The sequence below is a fragment of the Armigeres subalbatus genome, chromosome 3 (assembly GCF_024139115.2).
Source record: "Armigeres subalbatus isolate Guangzhou_Male chromosome 3, GZ_Asu_2, whole genome shotgun sequence".
In the NCBI taxonomy this organism is placed as follows: Eukaryota; Metazoa; Arthropoda; class Insecta; order Diptera; family Culicidae; genus Armigeres; species Armigeres subalbatus.
In genome coordinates this window covers 150,374,671-150,397,035 of record NC_085141.1, presented here as the reverse complement: position 1 = coordinate 150,397,035, position 22,365 = coordinate 150,374,671, and the positions used below count along the sequence as shown (strand labels likewise).

Genomic DNA, 22,365 nt, shown 5'->3' with positions numbered 1-22,365 from the left:
AAGCCCCGCCCCGCTCGTAACGGGTGCGTAATCGGTCGACTACGAAAAAAGAAATCACCTGGAAAATATGCTAGCAGACACGCACACACGCACACCACAGCATTATGACCGGTCGCGGTAAGGGTGGTAAGGGACTCGGCAAAGGAGGCGCCAAACGCCATCGGAAGGTGTTGCGCGACAACATCCAGGGCATCACCAAGCCTGCCATCCGTCGGCTGGCTCGCCGTGGGGGTCAAGCGTATCTCCGGGCTTATTTACGAGGAAACCCGCGGTGTGCTAAAAGTGTTCCTGGAAAATGTCATCCGGGACGCTGTCACCTACACCGAGCACTCCAAGCGCAAAACGGTCACCGCCATGGATGTCGTCTATGCTCTGAAGCGCCAGGGACGCACGCTGTATGGCTTCGGTGGCTGAGCGCACCCGTCCACGCCCGACAATAACCCAACGGCCCTTTTCAGGGCCACCGAACAGCTAGGCCAAGAAGAAAGGGATTGCGCGGTCGCAAGAGAGAGAGAGCGTGTCATAATAATAAAGAATTATTGGCAGTGGCTGGTTCTCGACCCGCCGCTACCAGCATCCGGGCGCTATCGTATATACGCAAACAGCCGGCATGAGTTACCCGCCTGTATGGCCGAAAGACGATCTAACGCGGGTTTGCTCAAAATTAGGAACTTCTTATGGAAAACTATTTGGTACCGATGAAGGTGCCTAATTTTGGGAGATCGAACCTTAGACGCCTTTCGCCGTACTGATTTCAGAAAGTTAACTCCTGGTGTGCCGCTGTAAGTACGCTCAAAGCAGGCCATTCATTGGTATTGCATGCTAGCCGTACTACAATGCTACCGTATCTTCGATGGCTCGCAACTGCTGGAACATGGGGCTTTTCTATGCCTGCCCCATTGCACACAAATAGGATACAGTGTGCTGTATCCTAGAGTCGAACTCCAGCCAGCGGTTGGGATCCAAAGTGGTAGCCCTGAAAAGGACTGATTGGTTTGTGTTTGTATCGGGCCTCTACCTCTTCTTACCATCAGCGGCGGTGGCCTTCTTCGGCACACACACACACACAGCCCGAACAGGTGTAATGGTGTGCAGCTGCTGGACTGCCTGACCCGGTCGAGACTGACAGTAGTCCTGGACTGGGGAAAAGGAAAAGTCCACCAACGAGGAGACACGCGCACAAGCCGGTCTCGTTCATCGTTGGCGCGCACTCTCTGGCCAGGCGCAGCGCACGGAACAGCCAGAGCTGACTGACTGATTGACCGGTGGCAATCCCAAAGGATACAGTCATGCCCAAAACATCCTCGAACCGGGCCGAAAATCAAACTGGAAGATGATTTCGTTCGCGACAGCGGTAAATACCTCTCCTCTTGGGATCCAAAGTGGTAGCCCTGAAAAGGACTGATTTTGCTTGCGGTTCGCGATTGATGATCATGATCATCGACGGTGTCGGGCCTTTACTTCTTCTTACCACCACCAGCGGCAGCCTTTTTCGGTACAGCAGCGGGAGAAGAAGCTTTCTTGGCGGCGGAAGCAGCTTTTGGTGGCGGCGATCTGGTTTTCGCGTGTTTGGTGGCCTTCTGCTTGACGGTAGCAGCCTTTCCCACGCGTCCACTCGCGGCGGTGGCGCTTTTCTTGGGCACTGCCACCTTCTTCTTCTTCCTCTGTTTCGCTGCCGTCTTCATGGTGGTGTCATCTTGGACTTTTGCTTTCCGGCTGGTGTGACTAGCAGCGTCCGCAGCCGCCGTTGCCTTCACCAGCTTGAACGATCCGGAAGCACCCGTTCCCTTGATTTGGACAAAGGTGCCCTTCTCGACACCGCCCCGGAGAGCCTTCCGGAGGAATGGAGCCAGCTTGACGACATCGCACTTGTAGTTGGCCCCGATATACTTCTTGATGGCCTGCAGGGACGATCCGTGGCGTCCACCTTTCAACGTTTCGATGGCAGTGGTCACCATTTCCGACATCGGTGGATGGGTCCGTGGTAGTTTCGGCTTCGGTTTAGCTTCTCCCGACTTTTTCTTCGTACCAGCGCGTGGTGAAGCAACGTTGGATGCGATTGCGTCGGTCGTCGTGACAGCGGCAACTTCAGACATCTTGCTACTGTGATGCGGCGGGTAGTCGTACGTGGTCGATCGAAATCAGCAGAATGAGTGCTGGCAACACATTTTCGAAGGTGGTGCGCGATTTATGATGTCTGTGTTAGGGATGGGCAATCACGAATCCGTGAATGGCTCTGGCCATTTCGGACCGTTCCAGCAAATTGAAATCGACCCATTCGCCGGTTACGAGAGGCTTCCGATCGGTTTGGTCAACCAGTGGTCAAGCTCTGTCGGTACACTCGCCGCCCAGCGGACTCCGTCCGGGTTTGTTGTTCGAAATGGTCCCATCCAAATCGATTCTCCGCGCAGTGCGATGAAATTCCAAACCCCGACGCATAAGAAATCCGGCTCATTTATCGACATTTCAGAGTTTCACACACAAACACACACACACACACACACACACACACACACACACACACACACACACACACCTCGAGGCATTATGTAAAAATATGTTAATAACGAAAAAATGGAATAAAATTATTGTATACGAAATACGGAATGACAAAATCGAAATACGGCCCGTCAGCTTTAGTATTAACTCGGAAATAAAAGGAGTAATTCGAAAAATGAAGCTAGTTTGACATGGGCGCCTTCGAGGAGGCATGGATTAATTTTGAAATTTGAAAACCTAACTACTTATTTACACGAATATACGCAATAGTCAGAGATCCTTGTAGAAACTCGGGCGCAACTTTCCAGCGTCACGAATTCACGAACCAACAGCACGATGCGTTTCAATATCTTGTCCATCGCTTGTCAGTTGAAGGAGTTGCCGAACAGTACCACCAGAAGCTGGACGGGCGGACAGATTGTGGGAAAATATCCACGAAGCTGTGAGTACAACAGCGCAGGAAGCGTTAGGCACTGCACAGCGACGCCAACGAAATGGTAGCAAGGGTCTGAAGAGAAACGAATCCACCGCAGAGAAAAAAGGCAACACGAAGAGAGTGTGTGATAGGTGATGCGCAGGAGAGCATGGATAGAAACGATATGCGGAGGTTTTACGCAACTGCCAATGGCGCGGGGCATTGCGGACGAAGTGTCATTCTTGTCGACTATAGTTCGAGACAGCAGCACGTACGGACGTGTTTTCTTTCCAAGTGTTTTTCTCGTTCGTTCGCTTTCGTTCGTTTTCGCTTCGTCGCGTTGGCGTTATGTGCTCCCGGACCCGTCATGGGAGACTCGGTGGCTGATTCGGTTGTACTGCTCTTGGAGGCGCGGGTAACCCCTCCAAGCAGCTTTTGCAGAGCAACGTTGCCGCTTGATGGCGCCGGCAATCCGTTGAAAAAGAGGAATAAGCAGCAATCGCAGCTGCCGCAGGTGCAACCGGAGCGGAAGGAGAAGTGCCCGCCCGTGTTTGTGAAGGGCGATCCACCGGATTTGCTGCCGAAAATCCGCCAACCTATGGGAAAGGGCCTCGAGTGCACGTTCCGGCTTTGCAGCGAGGGAGTCAAGGTGATGCCTGCTGCTAATCAAGATCACCACAAGTCTATCGTGGAGTTTTTTTTTTCCTGTTCGGGTGTGCCACTGCGACCAATTATTAGATCTATTGTAGCGTTACCCGTATCCTTAGTGTTTAAGTGCATGTCGAATTACTCCAGCGCTATTGAGAAGCAATGCAGTATCGGTTTCGATACAGTTGTTGTTTTGTTTTCTCAAGACCACCATGACAAGGTCCCGCTATGTAGACCCTTCATAGAGAGCAAAATCCCATTGAAGGCGCGCCCCTTATCAATATGAAATCAATCCTGTCTTGAGAAAACAGAACAGTAATACTGTTTTTGGCCATGCATCGGAGCCCTAGCCACATCCTTGTCTTGCTTCTAGAATATCACCAGTGAAACAATGAAAACCCGGATTTAGCTCTGTCTACAAGACCATTTCAAGCAAGAGAATTTGTTCAGTAATGAGAACTTCCGTGTGTTCCTCTCACTACCATTGTTCACCAGTTAAAGCAGAGTTAGTACGTATTTAAACCCCTAACTCGATTTTTCCAGCAGTCAGTTCAGCCTAGGACCGGGTACCCAGGGTTTTTAACTAATTGCTTGAAAAGTTGTTTCCACTGCATACAATTTAGCCTCAAACAAGAGGAATTCGAGTCTTTCAACTGTCTGCAAGGTAACATTAATTATGTTTTTTTTCTGAGACTGCTGTTGGTAGCGAGGACTAAATACGATGAATCCTTAATTACCACAACTTATTGCCCTAGGCTAGGGCTCTGTTTGGTAGATCTTACACCGCAACACACTACGTCAAAGTGATCTACCGTGTTACGGAGTTCCGTGTTACCGTGTTCGTGGAGTTCCTACAGGTCCACAAGTATGAGTACTACGCTCATGACCTCCCCGGAATGTACCCGCTCAAGGCTTTGCTGCGAGGGCTCCACGATATGAAGGTGGAAGAGATTATCAACGAGCTAGACAGCAGGGGCCGCAAACCTGTCGCCGTCCACAAAATCGCTCGCCACGACAGGGCGAGAAAATACCGAGACCAGCTTTACCTGGTCCATCTGGAGCATGGCTCCATCACCTTCAAGGATCTGAAGCTGGTCGGAGTAATTAACTACACCGTCGTCGGCTGGGAGCGATACCGGCTCGTGCACCGTGACGTGACACAGTGCACCAAATGCTACAACGCTGCAACAAGTGTGGCGAACTGCACCCGACGGATGAGTGCGACAAGATGGAGGCGGCCGATCCAAAGTGCGCCAACTGCGGCGAAAACATCGGGCCACTACGAAGGACTGTCCCAAGTGCGCCGAGTTCGTGGAGATCCGGAAGAGGACTTCCACCAAAAATCAGCCTATGCGTCGAGCAGTTCCACCCCCGGCGCTGAATGAGAGGAATTTTCCGGCCATTACGCCTCCCCGTCGACCGATCCCGGTTCTTCCGCCGCTGCAGCCACACAAACGGCTTACTGCTGCCGCTGGATCGGTTCCATCCGCGACTCCCAATGGATTCCGTCGACAGGACAAGGACAGGACGAGCCCCTTCTGGCTGAACGTGATCCACCGTTCTACACATCAGAGCAGCTAGTTTCAATTTTCACACAACTGGCATCGCGACTACGCGGGTGCAAAACACGCTTCGACCAGGTCTTCACCAGTCATCACCCTCATCGTGGCATACAGCCCAACGCAATCCAAGGAGATCGATGGGACATCGGCCGCCCTCCGCAGAGACATCGTCAAACAAACGCGGCGCCAAGGGCAGTACATCATCGCCGGTGATCTGAATGCAAGACATCAAGCCTGGGGAAACTCAAGGAGCAATCGGAACGGCATGATCTGGAGTAGCGATCTAGAAGAAGGCCATTACACCATCCTGAACCCGGACTCACCCACCCGTTCGTTTCAGCAGATCCGGGGTACATTCGACGCTCGATCTGTTCATCACGAACATGGATGACCAAATATCGCAGCCGGTCGTCTATCAGGAACTGAGCTCTGATCACTATCCGGTGGTGGCCGAAATCCACTCTTCGATCAACCGTCTCTCCACTCTCCAGGAGGAACTATCACCGAGTGAACTGGCAGCGGTTTCAGCAGTGCGTCGACAACTCCATCGATTACGAGGTGCGTCCGGAGACGCCGGAAAGTATCGACCGCCAGCTGTGCGCCATCGAAGAGGCAATCTCGATGGCCCGGGAACAACTCGTCCCGGCGGCTCGACAGGTAAGCAACACCCTGACCATCGATACACTCACTAAAGATTTGATTCGATTGCGGAATGTCACTCGCAGGCAGTTTCAGCGTACTGACTGCCTGAGCTTAAGGCACGCTGCAATCGACTCACAGAAATTATCCAGGCCAGAATGGTGGACCTCAGAAGTAACGATTTCTCGAATAAGATCCGCGCTCACCCAGACTGTGCTAAGCCGTTCTGGTTCTAAGCCGTTCTCCGGCTTAGCTACTTCCCATCTTCAGCCTTCTCTCAGGATTATCCAAGCTATTCGAAAGAGCTTTTCATCACCGGTTACTTGAGTTTGCCGAAAATCTCAACATCTTGCTCGAGGAACAGTTTGGTTTCCGACGCGGTCGGTCAACCGTGCACCAACTGACTCGAGTTACCAACGTCCTCAGACGGAACAAGTTCGTCCAGGTCATCGTTTTCCCCCACTCTAAATCTCCTAAACATGCTCCGCCTGGGGACTGTAAAATCATCCTCAAAGGCACGACTGTGGAATGGGCCAACGAGGCCGACTACCGTGGCTTGACCTCGACAGCAAGCTTATTTTCAGGCAACGGCAACGGTGACGAAGAGTGTAACGTCTTGTTGAAACTACTGTATCCTTTGATCAATCGTCGGTCGTCGTGATCGAATACGGCATGCCGGTCTGGGAGAGCTGCGCTAAGACCCACCATCTCAAATTACAACGGGCCCAAAACAGGTTCCTGCGGATGATCATGCACACCCCTCCCAGGACAAGAACATCTGAGGTCAACCGTCTGGCCGGGATTAAAACATTACATGAGCGCTTTGGTGAGTGCAAGGAAAGGTTCAGGGTTCGTTGCGCCTTCTCGGACCAAGAAGCGATTAGGGCGCTTATAGTCAATTAGGTTATCAAATTTTATGTAAATATTAGTGTAAATAGGTAGCTAGGTTGTCAAATTTTGAAAAATTAACGAATGCCTACATAAGGCTATAATGTAAAATAGAATTTCAAAACAAAACAGACACTGTACAAATAATAAATAAAAATCAGCTAAAGGGCCTAAAGGCCAACCACTTCATAATTGTACACCGATGTAAAACACAAAAATACGATACATAAACGGAAATTTAATTGGGTCCTAAAGCCTTACCTCGTTTATGGTTGCAACGATAGTGCATCGGTCAAGAATACTTGAACCGATGTTATAAAAAATCTGGTAAAAGTCTAAATCAGTTAAAATATTATTTTTATGTTTAATATATTTTGAGGGAAATATTGGCCTGTGCAACATTTCAGAACGAATCAACCATCAGCCCAAAACGTCAGGCCCATATATTAACTGTCAAAGGTTGAGTCAAGTGCCCTGCGGTGTTTTGCTAGTGCGTTTGAATCCTTACGTCAAACAGGACCGAAAATGTCGAGGAAGCATTTTTCAGCTATTTTCAAATTAAACAATGTTCCTTTCAATTTTTGAGTCAAAATAAAACTGACGCGTTCAGGATGATTAACTTCATCGTTCCCTGAAATTAAATCGCATACCGGTTCTTCATTTTACACTCTAATTTAGGTTAAAAAAACACACAAGAACAAAAAGTTAAGTGTCAACCTTGTTTGTGACTTTAGGCGGACTGAAGCTCTTTCGAATTTATTGTTCAACGTTGCACTCGAGGGCGCAGAGGAACGGCACTATCATCACACAGCCGCATATGTTCCTGGGCTTTGCGGACGATATGGAGGCTGTTGTCCCACTGAAGAGGGAAACGGCGAGGATAGGCTTAGCCATTAACGCTACCAAGACAACGTACATGGTGGGAGGTAGAGATAGAGAAAGACCTAGTGGTGTTGGTGCAGAGGTTGTGCTTGATGGGGATGTGTTAGAAGTAGTTGAAGCATTTGTTTACCTTGGCACGCTTGTGACATGTGCCAATGAAGGCTGCTGCGTATAGGGCCTTCTACGTAACCAGCTTAGGTCCTGCAACATGCAGACGGAAACGAAATTTGCTCTATGTAAAACTTTGATTCTACCAGTGGCCCGGCCCTTTTCTGGACATGAAGCATGGACGTTAAAAGCGGCGGACCGGAGAGCTTTCGGGGTTTTCGAGCGAAAAGGGGTGCGCAAAAAAAAAAAAAAAAAAACGAAAAAAAACTTGACTTGCCTTGGCGCCGAATCGTGAGCTGTAGCAAGTATACAAAGAAGAAAATACTGTGAATCGTATAAAACACTACAAAATACTACACGGCAGACCTCAGTGGGCTGGTCACCCAGTGCGAATGACGGAATAAAAAGAATAGCGAAAATAATATTCCAACAGAGAACCGGATAGGGGCCAGTAGGTCGGAAAGGAAACGTCACAATGTCAAAACATCGTTCTCTCTCTCTCTCTCTCTCTCTGTGAGTGCTGCTGGGGCCCTGAAAAGGGCCGTTTTGGTATCTGTGGGGTACGTCTCCGAAAACCTCGCTTGTTCACTTGGAGCTGGTGTACTTGGTGACGGCTTTGGTGCCCTCCGAGACAGCGTGCTTGGCCAGCTCGCCCGGCAGCAGGAGGCGAACGGCGGTCTGAATCTCGCGGCTGGTGATCGTTGAGCGTTTGTTGTAGTGCGCCAGACGGGAGGCCTCGGCCGCGATACGCTCGAAGATGTCGTTTACGAAGCTGTTCATGATGCTCATCGCCTTCGACGAGACGCCAGTGTCCGGGTGGACCTGCTTCAACACCTTGTAAACGTAGATGGCGTAGCTTTCCTTCCTCCGTAGTTTCCGCTTCGGTTGTTTGTCGCCCTTGACGATGTTTTTCTGAGCCTTGGTCCTGCTCCCGCTGCCGCTGCCCGTTGCAGCCGTTGCCGCCTTTTTCGCTGCTCTTCCGCCGCCGCCGCCGCCGCCGGTTTTCGGTGCCATGCTTGGGTGGTACTGCGGTGCGTCGTTCGTTCTTTCTGAACTGCCATCGGCTTGCCAGTATCCCAGCGCAATGCAGACCGAGGGACCGCCCTTCGGTGTTCGGTACCATTGGTGACCGCTTGCTGGCACCGCCTTTCGTTCGCTCGATGCCAGTGCTGTTGCGCAAAACCAGTGCCAAGGCATCTTTTCCGGCATCTCTCTCATCCAGTCAGTCATCCAGCCACCAACTGAGCGCGGCGATCATCAAATCAGGCGCAACCAACCAAACAACCAACCAACCAAAACGATGTCTGGCCGTGGCAAGGAGGCAAAGTCCGGGGAAAGCCGAAATCCTGCTCCGTACGCGCTGGGTTGCAGTTCCCGGTTGGTCGCATCCACCGTCTGCTCCGGAAGGGTCACTACGCCGAACGTGTGGGTGCCGGTGCCCCGGTCTATCTGGCCGCCGTGATGGAGTACCTGGCAGCGGAAGTGCTCGAGCTAGCAGGAAATGCCGCTCGCGATAACAAAAAAACTCGCATCATTCCCCGCCATCTGCAGCTGGCTATCCGTAACGATGAGGAGTTGAACAAGCTGCTTGCTGGCGTAACTATCGCCCAAGGTGGCGTCTTGCCCAACATACAGGCGGTTCTGCTGCCGAAGAGGACCGAGAAGAAGTCGGCCGCCACCACCTGAACACAACAGCCCAAACCCAACCCAACCCAACGACCCGAAAGAAACCGTCCTTTTCAGGACGACCAGTGGCCAATTTCCCAGAAGGAAAGGAAGTGCGAACGCATCCGGGACTTTTGTTATATGTTTTGTGACTATCTTCATTACAGGAGGCGCAATCATTGCAGGGCTGTTACGTTTTACCAGACACCTGAGAAGGGGACAGCAGGAACAGCATGATGTCCAAGGGCTTGACGACCCTCCCCAGCTGTCTGCGAGTCAGGGAGAACTGCCTAGGCGTGGTGGGATTTAGCAGTGGGCTCTGCTAAAATCCCTCCCAAAAACCACAAGTGCCTGTAAGCGGACTCTATCAAAGCGACTGTGTGCCGCTTCAAAAGCACAAGCCCAGGGAGGGAGTGCCAACTGGCATGTGGAGTGTCCCTACTTCGGTAGGGTAGTGCGTGAGCTGCTTCGGCAGGGAGTGAGTGATCTGTTGTGCTGAGGCAGGAGTGTCATAGCGAGTCGCCGCCGCTATGGCCACCTCGAAGCGCAGCAGAAGTCTGAGTATGGACTGCACATGCTAAGGTAAGAGTGTCGTAGCGTAGTATCGTTGATTAGTCCCCACATACCGCTATCGACACCTCGAGGCATGGCAGTGGAGTGTTAGAATAAGTTGTGGAGTGTACCTACTTCGGTAGGGTAGCGCGTGAGCTGCTTCGGCAGGGAGTGAGTGATCTGGTTGTGCTGAGGCAGGAGTGTCATAGCGTGTCTCCGCCGCTATTGTCACCTCAAAGCGCAGCAGAAGTCTGAGTATGGACTGCACATGCTGAGGCAGGAGTCGAGGTATCCCATCGACACCTCGAGGCATTGCAGTGGAGTGTTAGAGTGAGCACCTGAAAAAGGGTCACATGGAGCGAATGGTCTTTGGAGAAGCTGCTTCGGCGGCAGGGTAGCAGTGGGTTGTACCCACACACCTACAGTTGTGCACATGTGGTGCATGGGGAGTGTCCCTGCTTCGGCAGGGTAGCGTATGGTCTGCTTCGGCAGTTTTGTGATTGATCTGCTCGTGCTGAGGCAGAGTGTCGTAGCGCAATATCTGTAGGCCCAGGCAGTTACCGCTATTGACACCTCGAGGCATGGCAGCGGAGCGTCCGGGAGAGCATCCAAGTAAGACTCAAATGGAGTGAATGGGGTGCGAGCACCCAAGTCAGTCTCTGCGTGGGACGAGTGCCTGTGTGAGCGATAATGAGTGAGTACGCTTAGTACTGCCGTCCCCCAGAAGTAGTACTGCGAGGTAGTTCCTGGGGAAACGATGGTGGAGCCCAAGGAGTTTAGTCGGTATTACCGGTAGGGTCGAGTCCGACACTCCAGTACACTTCCGTGTGGTAGTTTGGCAACTACAATGCACGTGTACTGGGTTAGTGTGTAAATGCATTCTCCCTTGTAAAAAAAAAAAAAAGACACCTGAGAAGGCAACTCAGGTAGTGTGGGGATGGGTTTGTCATGTAACTTTTACCCGACCCACTAAAACCAAAACCCTTTCGCCAGTCCGTACCCCTGGCCCGCAATTAAGCAATACATCATGGCGAGTTGTGGCGCCTGCCTAGGGATGTGGTGGGGTTTGACAGTGGGCCCTGTTAAACCTCTATAAAAGCTGCATGCATCCGCAAGTAGGCTCCGCCAGAGCTACCGTGTGCCGCTCAAAGCGCACAAGCCCAAGTCCTGGTGTTAGGTGGGACAAAAAACAGCCCTGACAGCCGCCTTTAAAACGGAAAGCGGAACAGACAAAACTCGATTTTCCGGAGGAAAAGCGCCAGCAGGAAGATCGAGACCGTGGAGAGACGGAGGAACTGTACCGCGCTAATAACGCACGAAAGTTCTATGAGAAGATGAACTGTTCACGTAAGGCCAAGTGCAACAGACCGATATGTGTAAGGACATAAACGGGAACCTTCTTACAAACGAGCGTGAGGTGATCCAAAGGTGGCGGCAGCCCTACGAAGAGCACCTGAATGGCGATATGGCAGACAACGATGGCGGTATGGTAATGAACCTAGGAGCACGCGCGCAGGACATGCGACTTCCGGCCCGAATCTCCAGGAAATCCAGGAGGAGATCGGCCAGCTGAAAAACAACAAAGCCCCTGGAGTTGACCAACTACCAGGAGAGCTGTTTAAACACGGTGGTGAGGCACTGGCTAGAGCGCTGCACTGGGTGATAACCAAGGTTTGGGAGGATGAGGTTCTGCCGCAGGAGTGGATGGAAGGTGTCGTGTCCCATCTACAAAAGGGCGATAAGCTGGATTGTAGCAATCCCCAGTTCGAGACAGCAACACGTACGGACGTGTTTTTCCTCGCGCTTTTTTTCGATGTGTTTTTTTTCTCGTTCTTTCGCTGTTTACGTTTTCGCTTGTCGCGTTGGCGTTCTTTTCTCCCGGACCCGTCAGGGGAGACTCGGTGGCCGATTCGGTCGCTGGAAAAGTGCCTAAGCGCACTGCTCTTGGAGGCGCGGGTAACCCCTCCAAGCAGCTTTTGCAGAGCAACGTGTTCTCGCCGTTGCCGCTTGATGACGCCGGCAATCCGCCGAAAAAGAGGAAGAAGCAGCAATCGCAGCTGCCGCAATTCGCCAGAAATTCGCCAGCTGATCGCTAAGGGGCTGAAATGTACTTTTCGGCTCTGCAGCGAGGGCGTGAAAGTGATGCCGGCCAACCGGGACCATCATCAATCCGTCGTGGAGCCCTCGAGGTCCACAAGTATGAGTACTACACTCAGAACCACCCCGGCACGAAGCCGCTCAAGGCTTTGCTGCGAGGACTTCACGACATGAAGGAGGAAGAGCTCCAAGCAGAGCTTGAAAGTTGCGGACTGAAGCCAGTAGCCGTCCACAAGATCGCTCGTCACGACAAGGCGAGGAAATATCGCGACCAGCTTTACCTGATCCATCTGGAGCACGGCTCCACTACCTGGAAGGGCCTGAAGCTGGTTGGCGTTATAAATTACACCGCCGTTGACTGGGAGCGATATCGGCCAGTGCACCGCGATGTCACGCAATGCACCAACTGCTTCAATTTCGGGCACGGCACCAGGAACTGCCGCATGAAGCCGCGCTGCAACAAGTGTGGCGAACCCCATCCGACTGACGAGTGCGACAAAATGGAGGTGGCTGATCCCAAGTGCGCCAACTGTGGCGACAAACATCGGGCCACCACAAAGGGCTGCCCAAAGCGAGCCGAGTTCCTGGAAATCCGGAAGAAGGCTTCCACCAGGACCATTCCGAAGAAGAACCGTGTTCCTGTAATCAACGAGGTGAACTTTCCAGCCATCCTGGCTCCCCGTCGGAGAACGAAGCCGTCCCACTGGAAGAATCTGCCCCGCTGTACACTCCGGAGCAACTGATGCCGATCTTCGCGCAGCTCGCCACCCGACTGCGCGGCTGCAAAACCCGATTCGACCAGGTCTTCACACTTGGCATGTTCATCATTGAAAATGGCTGCTAGGGTGGGCCTGGTCAACTGGAACGCTTGCTCGCTAAAGAGCAAAACAATCGAGCTGAAGGATTTCCTTGAGGAGAAGGAAATAGACGTGGCGTTCAAAAACCGGAGGTGAACATCAACATCCCGGACTTCCGCATCGTGCGACTCGACCGGCCGACCAGGGGAGGTGGTGTGGCCATCGCTCTTCGCTACAACATCAACTGTCGTCTGCTTCCAAGCTTCCAGCTCAGTGTCATCGAGGCCATCGGTGTCGAAATCACCACTTCGGTCGGCACAATCGCGCTCATCGCGGCGTATCGTCCAACGCAAGCCAAAGCCGGTGATGGATCATCGGAGGGACATCGTCAAGCTGACGCGGAGGCAAGGCCAGTATATCATTGCCGGCGACTTGAATGCCAAACATCAAGCCTGGGGCAACAGTCGCGGCAATCGAAACGGCACCATCTGGAGCAACGACATGGAGGAAGGCCACTACACGATCCTGAGCCCGGATTCCCCACTCGGCTGAGTCGGTCCGGTGCCCACGCAACGCTCGACCTCTACGTAACAAACCTGAGTGACCACGTCTCGCAGCCGGTTGTATACCAGGAGCTCAGTTCGGATCACTATCCGGTGGTGGCGGAACTGGGCTCCTCGGTCAATCGGCACCAGCAGTTACGGCGGAACTACCACCGAGTGAACTGGCAGCGTTTCCAGCAGTGCGTCGATAACACCGTTGACTACGAGGTGCGTCCGGAGACGCCGGAAAGTATCGACCGCCAGCTGTGCGCTATCGAGGAGGCGATCACGGCGGCCTGAGAGCAACACGTACCGACGGCTCGGCAGGTAAGCAACTCCTTAAACATCGATACACTCACCAAAGATTTGATTCGATTGCGGAATGTCACTCGCAGGCAGTTTCAGCGTACTGGACTGCCTGAGCTTAAGGCACGCTGCAATCGAATCACAAAAATTATCAAGGCCAGAATGGTGGACCTCAAAATAACGACTTCTCGAATAAGATCCGCACTCTCCCAGATTATGCTAAGCCGTTCTGGAAAATGACCAAAATTCTAAAATCCAAGCCTCGGCCCATTCCACCTTTGATCCCACTAGACAATAATGGCTCGAAGGATCGCTTGATAACTCCTGCAGAGAAGGTCGCTGAAATAGGTCGTCACTTCGTCAGCTCACACAATCTTGGGCAGAACATCACCAGTCCTCACGAAGCAGCCGTCAACGAGCATGCAAACAACATCCATTTGATTCCCAACGACTTCTCGGAGGAGTTGAGATCTCAGCTGGCGAATTGACGGCCTATATCAAATCGTCGAAGAACATGAAGGCCCCAGGCTTCGACAGCATCCTGAATCTCGAGCTCAAACACATGAGTGCTCCGTTCTTTGAGCACCTCTCACTGATCTTTAATCAGTGTCTCCGGCTCAGCTACTTCCCATCGTCCTGGAAGTCAGCGAAAGTCATCCCCATCCGGAAGCCTGGGAAGGATCCTTCCTCTCCCAAAAGTTATCGACCCATCAGCCTTCTCTCAGGGTTATCCAAGCTATTCGAAAAAGCTATTCATCACCGGTTACTTGAGTCTGCCGAAAATCTCAACATCTTGCTCGAGGAACAGTTTGGTTTCCGACGCGGTCGGTCAACTGTACACCAACTGACCTGAGTTACCAACGTCCTCAGACGGAACAAATTTGTCTCGAAAACATCCGCCATGGCCTTTACTCGATGTCGAGAAGGCATTTGACAATGTATGGCATGATGGCCTGGTTTACAAACTACAACGCTACAATCTTCCCAGCCACCTGGTGAAAATAATCAACAATTACTTGTCGGCAAGGACAGTCCGGGTCTCAATCAGCGGAACGAGTTCCAATGCGCACAACATCGTGGCAGGCGCTCCCCGGGGCAGTATCATCGGCCCCTGCTTTTCAACCTGTTCACCACCGACATGCCAGAGCCTCCAGAAGGCGGCATTCTGTCTCTGTTCGCAGATGACACCTCCATCGTCTACAACGGTAGAGTGGGCAAACTCCAACGAGGCCTGGATGCCCTGACAGAGTACCTCACCAGCTGGAAGATCTGTATCAACGCGGCGAAGACCCAGGTCATCATTTTCCCCACCCAAATCCCCTAAACTTGTTCCGCCTGGGGACTGTAAAATCATCCTCAATGGCACGACTGTGGAATGGGCCAATGAGGCCGACTACCTTGGCTTGACCTCGACAGCAAGCTTATTTTCAGGCAGCAGGTTGACAAAACGGTGACAAAGTGTAACGTCTTGTTGAAACTACTGTACCCTTTGATCAACCGCCGGTCGTCATTGTCCCTGAAAAATAAGCTTGCTGTCTACAAGCAAATCATCCTCCCTGTGATCGAATACGGCATGCCGGTCTGGGAGAGCTGCGCTAAAACCCACCACCTCAAACTTCAACGGGTCCAAAACACATTCCTGAGGATTACCCTCAGGACCCCCCCCAGGACAAGAACATCCGAGGTCCCCCGTCTGGCCGGAAGAAAAACCTTACATCAACGCTTTGGTGAGTGTAAAGAAAGTTTAGGGTCCGTTGCTTGCACTGGACCAACAAGCGCTTAGGGCGCTAGTTCCAATCTAGGTTATCAAATTTTATTGTAAATATTAGTGTACATAGTAGTTAGGTTATCAAATTTTAAAAACACACTAGCGCCTGCTGAAGGCCGTCATGATACATTATATTTTAAAAATTAAGTAGAAACATAAAATAATAATAATAATAATAATAATTAAAATTGAAGTTGAGGGCCAAGCCGGCCGATCACTGTACATGTTAAAAATAATTGTAGAACAAAAATTGTGTAAATAAAGAAGAATTTTACTACTACTACTACTACTACTACTGTGAGATTGTAGCAACTACCGCGCAATCACATTGCTGAACGCCGCCTACAAGGTACTCTCCCAAATTTTATGCCGCCGACTAACACCAATTGCAAGAGAGTTCGTGGGCAGTACCAGGCGGGATTTATGGGTGAACGCTCTACCACAGACCAGGTGTTCGCCATACGTCAGGTATTGCAGAAATGCCGCGAATACAACGTGCCCACACATCATCTATTTATCGACTTCAAAGCCGCATATGATACAATCGATCGGGACCAGCTATGGCAGCTAATGCACGAAAACGGATTTCCGGATAAACTGATACGGTTGATCAAGGCAACGATGGATCGGGTGATGTGCGTAGTTCGAGTTTCAGGGGCATTCTCGAGTCCCTTCGAAACGCGTAGAGGGTTACGGCAAGGTGATGGTCTTTCGTGTCTGCTATTCAACATCGCTTTGGAGGGAGTAATACGAAAGGCAGGGATTGACACGAGTGGTACGATTTTCACGATGTCCGTCCAGTTATTTGGTTTCGCTGACGACCTTGATATGATGGCACGTAACTTTGAGAGGATGGAGGAGCCTACATCAGACTGAAAAGCGAAGCTAATCGAATTGACTAGTCATCAACACGTCGAAGACGAAGTACATGAAAGGAAGAGGCTAAAGAGAGGTCAATGAAGCCACCCACCACGAGTTTCTATCGGTGGTGACGAAATCGAGGTGGTTGAAGAATTCGTGTACTTGGGCTCGCCGCCGTACCAAACTGACTATCTACAAAACGCTTATAAGACCGGTAGTTCTCTACGGGCACGAGACCTGGACGATGCTCGTGGAGGACCAACGCGCACTGGGAGTTTTTGAAAGGAAAGTGCTGCGTACCATCTATGGTGGGGTGCAGATGGCGGACGGTACGTGGAGGAGGCGAATGAACCACGAGTTGCATCAGCTGTTGGGAGAACCATTCATCGTTCACACCGCGAAAATCGGAAGACTGCGGTGGGCCGGGCACGTAGCCAGAATGTCGGACAGTAATCCGGTGAAAATGGTTCTCGACAATGATCCGACGGGAACAGGAAGGCGAGGTGCACAGCGGGCAAGGTGGATCGATCAGGTGGAGGACGATTTGCGGACCCTCCGCAGACTGCGTGGTTGGCGAAGTGCAGCCATGGACCGAGCTGAATGGAGAAGACTTTTATGTGCAGCACAGGCCACCCCGGTCTTAGTATGTTAATAAATAAATAAATCATGGGGGGACTATTGAGAACGCTCACGCCTATGCTAACGCACTTGACGTCAATACACACAACCAGGCTTGTAAAATGTCATCTGCATGTCATTTGACTAATTTGCTCATAACTTTCTTTAGAAGCAAAATTTATTCCATAATTTTGAATGTACTCATAACGCTTGAGTAGGGTTATATTTTGTCCAAGGGTACATTGCTCTAAGTATAACATCAAAGGCTGGAGAGTGAAAACTCTCCAAAATGTCACGTGTCATTTGGCATAATGTCATTTGAATGACATTTTGCCTCCCACGCCCCAGATTACATATTTACAGCAAAGTCTCGTTAGACAAAGTTGTAGGCCCATTTAACCGCTATAAGTTCGTCATACAACATGAATTGATAGCTACCTTCTGAAACAAGTTCTGGGAAAATTATACAAACGAATGCAAATGACATTTGACAACACTGCCGACACAACATCGACTTCAAGGGTGGCTACCTCACCACCCGTCGATCGCAAGCTATGATAGTAACCTCGGGGTGAGCAAAGTGTTCACTGCATCACAGGTGCCCTTACTGCACTCGTTGGTTTTGTTCAAGACGCCACCACCGCTGCAGTTTCGACATAATCTGTTGAGATGCTGTGTTCACTGCATTCCATATAGCTTCCTCCCGGCACATCCTCTCGACGAGGTTGTCCGGGGTTGTATCCATACCACTAATGAGCAGCATGGCATTGCGTTCTACCTCGAATCATGGAGCAAGCATGGAGTGCATGAGCGTGAATCAAGTGTTTGGGTGAGCATACAAGTCAGACTCACACGGTATGAGAGAGGCGGGCATACAAGTCAGCCCCACATGGCATGAGAAGGGTGGGCACACAAGTCAGACCCACACGGCATGACAGAGGTGCAGCAGAGTATGTACGGTGTGTTTGAGGGTGCAATAGAGTGAGCACCCAAGTCAGTGTGAGCGAGAATGAGCGAGTACGTTTAGTACTGCCACCCCCCAGAAGTAGTACTGGGAGGTAGTTCCTGGGGGAAACGATGGCGGAGCCCAAGGAGTTTAGTCGTCGGTATTACCGGTACGGTCGAGTCCGACACTCCAGTACACATCCGTGTGGTAGTTTGGCAACTACAATGCACGTGTGCTGGGTTAGTGTGTAAATGCATTGTGTTGTGTGTTGTTGTTGTGTAACGGTTGTAAACGGTAAAACGTTACTACTGCTACCACTACTACTACTACTACTACTACTACTACTACTACTACTACTACTACTACTACTACTACTACTACTACTACTACTACTACTACTACTACTACTACTACTACTACTACTACTACTACTAGGTAGGCGGTCGACTAGGAGGAGTCCCCATGGTGTGTGGATTCTCCTTTCGCCTAACTGCGTTTTCCCGGTCCAGTCCAGCCCAGGACTCTACTACTAACTATCAGTCAGTCAGCCAGCCAGCCAGTCAGTCAGTCAGTCAGTCAGTCAGTCAGTCAGTCAGTCAGTTAGCCAGTCAGCCAGTCAGTCTACAGAATCAAATTGCAAATCAGTCCCGAAACGATGCAATGCTTTGATGAAGTAAATATTGATTTGATTAAATTTTTGGTAATATAATTTTATCATAATTCCTTCAATTAGGTAGTTTCCTAGGTAGTAAGTTTTCACCAATATTTAGCCTCTTTGGATTTTGATAATGACTTATAGTGATGCTAGGTCTTCAATCGATATTTAATAAAGTTTTATCGCTTTTTCTCAAATTCCTGCTTATTTTCAAGTGTTTGTTCAAAAAAGTCTTACGAGCTGTAAATAATTTTCTTTAATTTTATCAACAATCCTTACTGCTTTTACAATAAATATTCTGGTAAAATTGCGAAGAATCCAGAAGAATGCTTCCATATTTTCAGGAACTTTATGAAGTCTATACTGTTAGATCGTTAGAAGGAACAAACAAATTAGACATATGCACATTATTTAGGTAATTTTGTTTTTAAATGGCTCATCAATGAACCATTTTGTAATCTTTTAAATATGTTTTCCTGTATCAACGGCTTCGTGCAATACAGGCACAACTCGAGATCTGAAAATGTTCAAAAACAACGTTAAAAAATCTTTCATATTTCGACTTCCATGGATATTTTTGCATGTCTTGGTTCAACAAGATTACTCTTATATATTTCAATTAAAAAACTAAAAAAAAAAAAAAACAATAAATTAGAGGTATACAATTTTTTCGAAAAATCGACAAATGTTGATGCATTGTGAATATCGACCTGAGTCTTTGTCAAGTGTTACTTCATACCGTTTTCTGTGCTTTTGGAGTTGTGCCAGTATTGCACGAAACCGTCGATATGTGCACTTTTCATTATTTTCCTCCCACATAGCTTCTGGGTGCAATCAATATCTCAAAACCTTTCCGACTAAACAGCAGTTAGAACTATCGAAAAGCCTACCGGGAATTTATTTTGTCGACTAGAGTGGTCTGGTCACCCTGCTGTAAGCACCCTCAAAGCAGGCGATTCATTCCCAGTCGTCGGCCCAAGCAATCTCTTTCGTCATGCGCTCTAGTGGCCCTGAAAAGGGCCTTTTATTGTTTGTCGTCTGCTGCACTGCGCTGCGTTCACCGCTCGCCACGGATCCGACGAGCAAGCTGGATGTCCTTGGGCATAATGGTGACACGTTTCGCGTGGATGGCGCACAGGTTGGTGTCTTCGAATAAACCGACCAGATATGCCTCGCAAGCTTCCTGCAGAGCCATTACGGCCGAGCTCTGGAAGCGCAGGTCGGTTTTAAAGTCCTGGGCGATTTCGCGGACCAAACGCTGAAAGGGAAGCTTGCGGAGTAGCAGCTCGGTGGACTTCTGGTAGCGACGGATTTCACGCAGGGCGACAGTGCCCGGCCGGAAACGGTGTGGCTTTTTGACCCCACCGGTGGCCGGGGCACTCTTGCGAGCTGCTTTGGTTGCCAGCTGCTTGCGGGGGGCCTTTCCACCGGTTGACTTCCGGGCGGTCTGCTTGGTGCGACCCACAGTCGGTTACTTGGTTGATGACTCTGCGGCGTGCTGTGCTCCTGTTCAGAAATACCCCGCTGACAGCTGGTTTTGTGCAAATTCCTTACCCTACCAAGCCCCGCCCTGCTCGTAACGGGTGCGTAATCGGTCGACTACGAAAAAGAAAAACCTGGAAATTATGCTAGCAGACACGCACACACGCACACCACAGCATTATGACCGGTTGCGGTAAGGGTGGTAAGGGACTCGGCAAAGGAGGCGCCAAACGCCATCGGAAGGTGTTGCGCGAAAACATCCAGGGCATCACCAAGCCTGCCATCCGTCGGCTGGCTCGCCGTGGGGGTCAAGCGTATCTCCGGGCTTATTTACGAGGAAACCCGCGGTGTGCTAAAAGTGTTCCTGGAAAATGTCATCCGGGACGCTGTCACCTACACCGAGCACTCCAAGCGCAAAACGGTCACCGCCATGGATGTCGTCTATGCTCTGAAGCGCCAGGGACGCACGCTGTATGGCTTCGGTGGCTGAGCGCACCCGTCCACGCCCGACAATAACCCAACGGCCCTTTTCAGGGCCACCGAACAGCTAGGCCAAGAAGAAAGGGATTGCGCGGTCGCAAGAGAGAGAGAGAGCGTGTCATAATAATAAAGAATTATTGGCAGTGGCTGGTTCTCGACCCGCCGCTACCAGCATCCGGGCGCTATCGTATATACGCAAACAGCCGGCATGAGTTACCCGCCTGTATGGCCGAAAGACGATCTAACGCGGGTTTGCTCAAAATTAGGAACTTCTTATGGAAAACTATTTGGTACCGATGAAGGTGCCTAATTTTGGGAGATCGAACCTTAGACGCCTTTCGCCGTACTGATTTCAGAAAGTTAACTCCTGGTGTGCCGCTGTAAGTACGCTCAAAGCAGGCCATTCATTGGTATTGCATGCTAGCCGTACTACAATGCTACCGTATCTTCGATGGCTCGCAACTGCTGGAACATGGGGCTTTTCATGCCTGCCCCATTGCACACAAATAGGATACAGTGTGCTGTATCCTAGAGTCGAACTCCAGCCAGCGGTAAATACCTCTCCTCTTGGGATCCAAAGTGGTAGCCCGGAAAAGGACTGATTGGTTTGTGTTTGTATCGGGCCTCTACCTCTTCTTACCATCAGCGGCGGTGGCCTTCTTCGGCACACACACACACACAGCCCGAACAGGTGTAATGGGGTGCAGCTGCTGGACCGCCTGACCCGGTCGAGACTGACAGTAGTCCTGACTGGGGAAAAGGAAAAGTCCACCAACGAGGAGACACGCGCACAAGCCGGTCTCGTTCATCGTTGGCGCGCACTCTCTGGCCAGGCGCAGCGCACGGAACAGCCAGAGCTGACTGACTGATTGACCGGTGGCAATCCCAAAGGATACAGTCATGCCCAAAACATCCTCGAACCGGGCCGAAAATCAAACTGGAAGATGATTTCGTTCGCGACAGCGGTAAATACCTTCCTCTTGGGATCCAAAAGTGGTAGCCCTGAAAAGGACTGATTTTGCTTGCGGTTCGCGATTGATGATCATGATCATCGACGGTGTCGGGCCTTTACTTCTTCTTACCACCACCAGCGGCAGCCTTTTTCGGTACAGCAGCGGGAGAAGAAGCTTTTGGCGGCGGAAGCAGCTTTCTTTGAGTAGCTGACGATCTGGTTTTCGCGTGTTTGGTGGCCTTCTGCTTGACGGTAGCAGCCTTTTCCACGCGTCCACTCGCAACAGTGAAAGCGCTTTTCTTGGGCACTGCTGCCTTCTTCTTCTTCCTCTGTTTCGCTGCCGTCTTCATGGTGGTGTCATCTTGGACTTTTGCTTTCATTTGGTGTGACTGGCGTCCGCAGCCGCCGTTGCCTTCACCAAAGCGAACGATCCGGAAGCACCGTTCCCTTGATTTGGACAAGGTGCCCTTCTCGAGCTTTGCCCAGAGAGCCTTCCGGAGAATGGAGCCAGCTTGACGACATCACTTGTAGATTGGCCCCGATATACTTCTTGATGGCCTGCAGGGACGATCCATGGCGTCCACCTTTCAACGTTTCGTGGCAGTAGATGCCATTTCCGACATCGTGGATGGGTCCGTGGTAGTTTCGGCTGGTTTGGCTTCTCCCGACTTTTCTTCGTACCAGCGCGTGGTGAAGCAACGTTGGATGCGATTGCGTCGGTCAGTGGCGCAACCCGCTGGCAACTGAACATCTTGCTACTGTGATGCGGCGGGTAGTCATGCGTGGTCGATCGATCAGCAGGGGCGGGTGCTGGCAACACATTTTCGAAGGTGGTGCGCGATTTATGATGTACTGTGTTGAGGATGAAAACGTCACGAATCCGTAGATAGCTCTGGCCATTTCGGACCGTTAGCAAATTGAAATCGCCCATTCGCCGGTTACGAGGAAGCTTACGATCAGTTTGGTCAACCAGTGATTAGCTCATCCGTTGCTCGCCGCCCAG

General features: G+C 50.9%; 1 pseudogene; it reads left to right on the top strand.

Moving 5' to 3' along the window:
* Nucleotides 1-104: 104 nt before the first annotated feature.
* LOC134222052 (uncharacterized) lies at nt 105-20,782 on the top strand (annotated as a pseudogene).
* The last annotated feature ends 1,583 nt before the right edge of the window (nt 20,783-22,365 follow it).